The sequence below is a fragment of the Onychomys torridus genome, chromosome 14 (genome assembly GCF_903995425.1).
Source record: "Onychomys torridus chromosome 14, mOncTor1.1, whole genome shotgun sequence".
Taxonomy (NCBI): Eukaryota; Metazoa; Chordata; class Mammalia; order Rodentia; family Cricetidae; genus Onychomys; species Onychomys torridus.
This window is the reverse complement of record NC_050456.1, coordinates 59,406,319-59,415,719: the sequence shown is the minus strand read 5'-3', so window position 1 is coordinate 59,415,719 and position 9,401 is coordinate 59,406,319. Positions and strand designations below refer to the sequence as shown.

Genomic DNA, 9,401 nt, shown 5'->3' with positions numbered 1-9,401 from the left:
CTTTGCTGACCCCCTTGGGTGCATGCAGAGGGGCTCAGAGCGGGTTTCAGAGTCTGGCTGAACCTAGGTGCGGTGGGGACCAAGGCCAGGGCAGCGAGGCTCTGGGGGTGACTCCGCCCATCCCACTCGTGCTGTCCAATCAGAGCGCGGCTCTCGCATAAGCTGCGACCAATCAGGAGCGGCGGGAGCTGCGCCCAGAACCCGCGGGTGCCCTGCGAGCCCAGAGTCGCGAGCGGGCAGTGGTGGCGCGGCGACCGGGGAGGGAGCTCTGCTGAAGCGGCGGCGGGACGGAGGCCGGGCTGGGGCGCGGGTGGTGGCGCGGACGTCCGCGGACTCTGCTCACGGCGACGCTGGTGAGTACACCCGCGCCGGGGAGCGACCTAGGCGCCGCAGGTGGACGGCGCGGGGCGCCGGCCGCGAGGTCCTAGCGCCTGTGCATCCCTGAGCACCGCGTACCGAGCCGCAGGGGGCCCCCGATTAGGAGGGATGAGGCAAAGCGACCTCCGTGGGGTGTTCCTGGGGAGACTCCCGTGGATCCCCCCGCCCATCGCAGCACTTCTTGCCAGCCAGTGCCTTCCCCTGAGATCCAAGTCGGCCAGGGTGGCTTCGTTGTCCTGAGTGGGGAGGCGACAACAGGTGTCCTTGGAGACGGTGCCTCGCCCCACCCCCCGCTGGAAATCCCAGCCTTGGCGTTGCGCCCCAGCTTCGGGGGTGTTCTGAGACAGGACCCCAGCCTGGCCTCTCAGGCTCTCTGCCCGCTGGACAGCGCCCAGGGGCCGCCCGGACCCGGGGCTTTGGATGGAGTTTCCTGCGCGCGTTGCCAAGCAATTTGCTGGACACCGCCTGTCGCTGGGATGGAGAGTTGAAGATGGGAGGGGGGCAGGCAGAGGAAAGGCGGGGTGGGGGGGTGAGGAGATTTGCTGGACATTGGCCTCTCCCTGCGATGAAGAAGTGTGTGTGTGTGTGTGTGTGTGTGTGTGTGTGTGTGTGTGTGTTCCCACACAGACTCTGCTGAAAGGAGCTGCCTGAGGGCTGCAAGTGAATCATTAACTCTGGTTTTGTGCAGCTACTGCCCCAGCCTGCCTTTCTCTCACTCCCTCTGTCTCCGTCATCTGCGCCTGCTTCGCTCTCCTTATCTACAAAGTGACAATACTGATTGCACTCGGTTGTTTGGAAAATTATATGAGCCAAGTGTCTGAAAAACGTCAAACACAGCACCAAGCATTCAATAAACGCTGGCTCTTACTAGTCATTGTGAAGCGGATGATTGTTTTAAGAGTAAATCAGACCTGTCCAAACTGGCCCAACAGTCATTTGGAGCATTTAGTAGCTTTCTGCTCTCCAAGGAGAAAAATGTTAATGTTACTGATGGTATCGTTTAAAGGTAATAAATATATCCTACCGAGAAAGGATGGGAGAGATTAAATGACTTTGAATTAGTAATCAACGCTTTTGTAACCCTGTGAATGTTTTGCGAAAAGAATTTGTTAAATTCCCTCTTCTCTTCTCTTCTCTTCTCTTCTCTTCTCTTCTCTTCTCTTCTCTTCTTCTCTCTCTCTCTCTCTCTCTGATTGGGGTGATGAAGTAATTTTTTTTAGTGTTTTATGATTTTTAGTCTTTTTATAAGTGTGTGAGAGAAGGAGAAACATAAAGAAAATTCTCAACCTTGTAAACAAAATGCCACCAGCTGACAGAAAACCGACATTTGTGTTTCTGACTTTATGCGGTTGATGGAATGTGACTCAGGTGGTCCAGTTTGGTCCTTTGCCACTGTATCCACCCCACCCCTTTGCTGTTTAAGCTGAGAATCAAATAGACATTTGACTACGTGCTTATTTGTGTTTCTAAACCTAAGATATCACATGTATCACTTGTTGGAGTTGTGAGCCTTCTCCTGCCTCCTCCTCTGGAACAAACCCTTAAAGACCTCTGTGTTCTCAGTGGCCATCTGCCTATCTTGTAATACCACCCCACCCCTGCATCCTGGACCCGGGAGGGGAAAGGTCAAACAGACTAGCCCTGTTTTCCTGTGGTTCCCAGTGCTTCATCTACCTTAGGATAAATACACCATACAGAAAAAGTGAGTGTCTTCTCAGTGCCCAGGGTACATGTCCAGGCTGCAAATCTTGCGAGTTTGAGATTAGTGTGGCTTTCGGCTGTCGTTGCTATAGACTTCTCCTTCCCAGTCGAGTGGGAGGATCAGAAGGTTTGTAGCTTGGGAGGGACAGAGGTATGCAGCACTGGGCAGATTGCTGGATTCAAAGCCAGACTCCCACCTGGGGAGAGCCCTGGCTCTCTCTGTGGCTGGGAAACTTGGGCACCCTGCTTTGATTCTCTGAGCCAGTCTCCTCGTGAGTGATAGTGTTTGTTAAATAGTGAAGAGGTGGTATGATAAGTAATAATAATAATAATAATAATAATGCTACTAGATGGCAAGCCCATAACACAGCTCCCAGGACACAGTTACAGGTCTGGGGCATGTATAGGAGGTTCTAAAAGTGAGGGTGACCATTTAGAGATAAAGGCCAGGTTGAGAGTTAACCACTGGAGCTAAGGATGTATGGGCAGCTGAAGTGAATCATCGAGAGCACAGTAGAACAGAGGGGAGAAGACCCTGCAAGCAGGGCAGGAAGGTGACGAGTGTTGCTGTCGTCAGTGTGGGCTAAATAACAAGTGTCCCCAAATGCCATGGCTCTCCAGTCACTCAAGCTTCTTGCTCAGTGATGCTGCATATCCAGGTGGGTCCTTGTGTGTCTGCATTTAGAGTCCTGCATTAACTTAAGAACAAAAACAAACCAGCTTCACCCAAGGACAAGATTGGCTTCATTTATGGCAAAGGCAAAGACATAAGATGGCACAACACGCCGGGCAGTGGTGGCACATGCCTTTAATCCCAGCACTTGGAAGGCAGAGGCAGGAGGATCTCTGTGAGTTCGAGGCCAGCCTGGTCTACAGAGCGAGATCCAGGACAGGCACCAAAACTACACAGAGAAACCCTGTCTGGAAAAAACAAACAAACAAACAAGCAAACAAACAAAAAAGATGGCACAACACAGTTACACTTCAAGTTTGCTGGGAAGTGAGTGGTGGCTATCCCTACAGCCCCGTGCTGTTGACCAAGGTCAGTGACATGGTCAAGCGTGATGTCAGAGACAGTATAAGCTTCCTGCAGATAGGGAGACATGGCTGTGGAAGAGAACAAGGTGGGGAAGTTATCAGAGGCAGATAATGAAGGATTTTGGGTGGTGAACCAGACACTTGGGAATCTATCTTATGGGCACGATGCAGCCACTGAAGGCAGGTGTGTGTATGTGGGTGGTGTATGTGCACATGTGCATGTGTGCAACCATTTGTGCACATAGAAACCAAAGGAGGATTTGGGGTATCTGATTCTACCTTCTCCTCCTTATTCTCTTGAGATAGGGTCTCTCATTGCACCTGGAGCTAGGCTGGTGGTCAGCAAGCCCCCTACAATTCTCCTGTGTCTGTCCCCCACACCATTGAGGATCACAGGTTTATGAGGCCTTTTACATGGGTGCTGAACACTTGAACTCAGGTCCTCACACTTGTGGAGCAAGCATTATTACCTCCTGGGCCATCTCCCCAGCTCCTATTGAAGGGCTTTAAATTGGGGTTTAACAAGGTCAGATTTTTCAGGACAAACCCAAATCTTCAGTAGCACTGTGGAAAGACGTAAGAAATTGGTGAGATTCGAAGCAAGAGATGGTGAGGTCCTGAGCCCACCCAATTGCCATGTGTCTCAAAATACCCAGACTGGAAAATTCTTCATCTGAGACTTGAGGGGCTCATCGTTTTCACGAGTCTTCTGCAATGCACATGCTCTCCCATCTTGACATTATCTTGTGATATCATCTAAAAACATAGTTCGCAAACTTTAGCTGCATCCACATCCCTTGGAAGGCTCTAGTCAACAGACTGCTGGCTCTGCCCCCAGTCCCATCCCAGAGTTTCTGAGTCAATCAGTCCAGGGTCAGACCTGAGAGTAAGCTTTTCTGCCTTCTGATGATGCTGATGACGCTGGCCCAGAAGCCTCACATTGAAAACTGCTAAAGGCAGAAATTTAGATGTGGTTGAGGGAAGGACCTGAAAGGGAGAACCTATGAAAAGTTCTAGCATTCATGAGGCAATGGTTCTACCATAGGCTGTCCCAGGTCATGAGCATCAGGGTGTGTAGGAGTCCTTGAACCTCCAGTTCTTATTAACTATTTGCTTGCTTGCTTGATTTTTTTTTTTTTTAAACAGAGCCTTATTATGTATCCCTGGCTGGCCTGGAACTCTCAGCAATCCTCCTGCCTCAGCCTCCTAAGTACTGAGGTTATAGGTGTGGACTACTCTGCCCAGCCAGGTTTCTATTAAATGTCACATGCAATTCTCCTAGTGAGAAAATGCAAAGCAGCTCAGAGTTGGAGGTTCTAGAAGCAAATAAGGGTTGCTTTGCCCCACCCCTTTGTAGTTCTGCCCAGCCTCTCCATCCTGTCATTGAGCACACACCCTTTCATCTGGCTCCAGCCCTCTCTCTTCCTGGCCTGTCCACATAGTCCAATCGTAGTCCCTCACATTCATCCTTTGGCCTTTCCTGTCTAACCTCTTCTGGAGCTTGCCCACTGGGTGGACTTTTGGCTGAATCTTAGTATAGTCAGACCAAGACATTGCTTGTCTCATTTGAGGTCACCTTCATGACTAAACATCTGTATGGTGTGGTCACTGCAAACTGCAACCCGTCTTTACCCCCAGATAAATAATCCCTTGAGAATCCAAGAGCAACCAACCCAAAACTATTTGGCTTGTTGTTGTAGGAGGAACAAGTCCCAACAATTCCCTCAACGCTGACTCATCACTCTTGCAATGACAGAGTGTTTGAAAAATGGTTGTTAAAGAGAAAACATGTTGGTTTGTACAGGAAATGAAACAAGAGTTTCTTTTCTTTCTCTTTCTCGATTTCAGACATAACGGAAGGGTGACCTGCATCTAAGAGCCAGATAGCTTCTGTGTGCCCACCCTAATGCTGTTGTTTTTTATTCTTTACTCTTTGGGGTCCTGCCACCCAGCTCGAAGTAAACAAATGGAGAATTATTCTTTCTTATGAATGCCCAGCCTTAGCTTGGCTTGTTTCTAGCCAGTTTTTTTTTTTTTAAACTTAAATTATCTCATCTACCGTTGCCTCTGGGCTTTTACCTTTCTGTATACTTTTCTTTACTCTTACTCTGTGGCTTGCCATGTAGCTTCATGGCTGGCCCCTGGAGTCTTCATTCCCCTTCCCACATTCTTCTCCCTCTATTTTTTCTCTCTGCCTGCCAGCCCTGCCTATCCTTTCTTCTGCCTTGCCACTGGCCATTCATCTCTTTATTAGACCAATCAGGTGTTCTAGACAGGCATAGTAACACAGCTTCACAGAGTTAAAAGAATGCAACACATCTTTGCATCATTAAACAAATGTTCCACAGCATAAACAAATGAAACACATTTTCAACTAATATTCCACAGCACCCTAATATGCAGCCTGTTAACCCATGAAAAATTTTAATCTTAAAGTTTTGAGTACTGGCCAGCAGCCTAAAAGATGCGTTTCAAGGTGAGGAGCATAAAATGGCACAATGGGATATGCGTTGAAAATTCTAGAAGCAGTGTATCTTGTTTTTATAAAATAAGAAATATAGTGAGCCAAAGCTAACACAGAGTGGCATTTGAAAAGGCCTGAGATTTGATAGATAATCACACAAAACAGGTATGTATTTGAAACAGGCAAATCTCCCAGGATTCTGGGTTCCTCTGAAAGTAAATAAGAACTGTTATTATTATTATTATTATTATTATTATTATTATTATTATTATTTGAGACAGAGTTTTTCTGTGTAGCCCTGACTGTCCTAGAACTCAGTCTGTAGACCAGACTGGCCTCAAACTCAGAGATCTACCTGCCTCTACCTCCCAAGTGCTGGTATTAAAGACATGCACCATCACCACCCAACTTTATATATTTATATATAATTTATTTTTATTTTATGTTCATTGATGTTTTGCCTGCATGCATGTCTGTGTGAGGGTGTTAGAAACCCTGGAACTGGAGTTACAGTCAGGGGTGAGCTGCCATGTGGATGCTGGGAGTTGAACCCGGGTCCTCTAGAAGAGCAGCCAATGCTTTTAACCACCAAGCCATCTCTCCAGCCCTCAGAACTGTAATTCCTGTTCAGGAGGCCTGAGACCATCAGCTTCCCTCTCCAAGTAATTCTGAAAAGCAAGTAATTTCCTCTCCTTCTTCACACTGGGCTTCAAAGCACCATTCCCTTGGTCAACTTCAGGAGGCATTAGAACTTTTCCCTTCATGTTAGGTTTCCAGGAAACTTAAAAGTTTCAAAAGATGCCATAAACAAAACCCTGGCCTCAAGAGTGAGAACAAGAGACACTACACAGGAAGAATTAAAATGCTGAGCAGATTTAGAAAGTACGACTCCCCCATTGAATCATGTTTATCTGGCAATTTGATTATCAAGAAATATGTCAAATCTTCAGATACCACTAACACCCAGTCCTTATATGAACAGCTGTAGGAAGTAGATTTACAGTATTATTGTTGTCTTTCTGAAATGCCATAACGAACATAAAAATACTAGTATTGTAATTATAATGATTAATTGTAACATATTATTAATATCTAAATTCTATAGAGTGATACAGAACAGATAATAAGAGGGAAGAATTGAAAACTCAAGGCCTTTGATGTTTTTTCCACCGTGTGCCCCAGCTGACTCCATACTAACCAGGACTTGTCACCTCCAGTGGCATCACTGATCAGATGATGGTCAATGATTCTGATGTTTGTGATGGTCCAGAATAGCCTTTGGAAGGTGACTCATGTGATGACATTGAGTCTTCTGGGTAGAAAACTCTAGAGGATGTGACAGGGAACCCGTGTCTTCCGACACAGCCTCAATTCTGGGAGAGAAGGGGCATAATATTTGCATGAATTATTATTATCAGTTAATGGGGAGACCACCAACATCGAGTGGGCAAAGAATTAAGAGGGTACTTAGTGCTAGGAATTCAGAGTCCTGGCTGTGTAGGTCTGTGCAGGAGCAGGTGCTCCGGGAGGGACTGAGAAGGAGGATTTCGTAAAGGCAAAAACACTGGTTTCGTAGAGAATGAACCACTGTGAACTGTGGGTCAGCCTTGGTGACTCACATCAGGCTCCCTGACAAGATGCTTTGTCTGCGTTCAGAGAGTCGACAGAGAGCAGGGAAATTGGAGCTAATGGCTTGCCTTCCTTGCTTCGTTGCCCTCTGCCTAATATGAATGCTCATGCACATACAAATTTGCATAACCTCCTAACCAATGAATATTATTCATTAGTAGATGAATGGTGTGGGACTCCGATGTGACCTTCTTAACGTGCTCCTTTTATTAATAGGAAAGCCCTTGGGAGCTAAGGATGTCAAACCTCTTTATAAATGAAGCCTAGCCCTACCATAAACGCTGTCATCTGGCAGGCAATCAGTCCCTCTCTATTTCTAAGAGGACTTAAAGGTCAAAGGGGAGGTTCAGAGTCATTCAGGAACCCCTTGGCACTTCCATGTCAACCGACCTACCTCTCCTGACATTAGCTGGTGTCTACTTAAGTTGCTTCCCAGATCATCACAAGGATTGTGACACTTAGGACTTAGGGCCTTGCCATCTAGCTAGGATTTCACCAACTAGCATTATGCACGCCACAGAGGTCTTCGACTGTTAATGCCTGAAGCGCCTCATTAGTTTTAAATTTAGATAATTACACCCTTTTCTTTCAGGCTTAACCATGGCTTTTATTGAAAGAAAGTGCCTTTTTTTTTTTTTTTTTTTTTGTACTTTGGGTCTGTGCAAATACACTGTCTGAATAAAATGGCATTGGGTTCTTTCAACCAAATGTCAACCAGGGTAGTGAGTCTGTCAGTGAGTGCTTTCAATCTGCTTGAACTTGGGAGTGAGACATCAAACCATTACCAACTTGATACAGTCCTCTCTTACCCACCTTTTGAAGGTATTGAATTGGTCTTATTGTTTCTGCTCCCTCCTCCTCCTCCTCCTCCTCCTCCTCCTCCTCCTCCTCCTCCTCCTCTGCCCCTCCCCCTCTTCTTCTTCCTCTTCCTTTTCCTCTTCTTCCTGGTGTGTCTGCCTCTGTGTGTAAATGTGGATGCATGTGTGCCACAGCGTGAGTGGGCGGGTCAGGGACCACCTCAGGTGCCGGTCCTCACCTCCACTGTTTTTGAGACAGGGTCTCTTGGCTTTCTCCTGCATATTCCGGACTAGATGGCCTTCAAGCTTCCAAGGATTTGCCACCTGTCTCCACCTCCCATCTCCCCATGCTGAGATTATAATAGACACCTGTGCTTTGCATCGGGCCTTTCCATGGGTTCTGGGGATTTGAACTCGGGTCTTCACGCTTGCATGGCAACCACAGTTATCCACTGAGCCACTTCCCCCAGCCCAAAATTGCTTTAAAAAGTGAGGTGCTTTAATTAAAAACAGATTTGATTTCACTGTTTGCTTAAGAACTGAGTCTGTCATCTTTCTTGATTGGCACTTTGGAAGCGAAGACCTGTAAGGCTTTGATTAACTGGGTGGGCTGAGACTAGCCAGACAGTGGATTGGGTGATGCATGGTTTACATATGAACTGTTTTTATGAACCCGGGGTTGTCAGAACCATAGCTCACTTTCTTATCTCTCCACTCTTGCCAAACATCAAATATTAATATTTTTCTTATTTCTGCATTTCCTCATTTGGATGTTGAACTGCCGAAGAGTGTAAAAAATTTATATTGTCATTGAGATGATCAAAGTCCCTGCCGATAACCCTCACTCATTGAGTTTTCCTAGGTTCCAGGTCCTCCGCACTCTAGTGTCTTCCATTTTCTGCCCCTGGAGGCCGTGAGGGTCTCATTTTGCAGCTGAGACAGGGCCTGAGGTTAAAATTTGCCAGAGATGGGAGAGGAGCTGGGCTCTGAATCCACCTCCTTTAATCCCTTAGGTTTGGAAGCTGTACACCTAGTCACCACTATGGTGTCTGGAAACAAAACGGAAAGCAGTCTAAAGCATCAGTGGACCATGTGTCCACACTTGCACACCCAAGAAGAGCCCTGTGGAAAGAAGCTGCCTTATTTTTGCACATAGTGAGCAGTGCAGTCGAAGCACACTTCTCTCTCTCCTTTTTACTAGTTCCACTTCCCAAATGTTTGTGTTATAAACTCACCTCCATAAAGGGAGCCATTTGGGAAGGAGGCAATCTATTTGAGTACCTACAGCATGTCCGACTGCCACTCACTCATCCGTCTCTTTGGCGTGAGTGGGCAGGGCTGGCTATAGCAGCTTGCCAGCCCCTAGCATAGTGTTAGGGACGCCTCTACCTGTG

General features: G+C 47.0%; 1 protein-coding gene across 1 annotated transcript in view; it reads left to right on the top strand.

Moving 5' to 3' along the window:
* Positions 1-237: 237 nt before the first annotated feature.
* Positions 238-9,401, top strand: part of Ston2 (stonin 2) — a 148,151-nt gene continuing 138,987 nt past the window's right edge. Inside the window, exon 1 of the mRNA XM_036206422.1 lies at positions 238-353. The gene's annotated coding sequence lies outside the window, so the exon portion shown is untranslated. The remainder of the gene's footprint in view (positions 354-9,401) is intronic.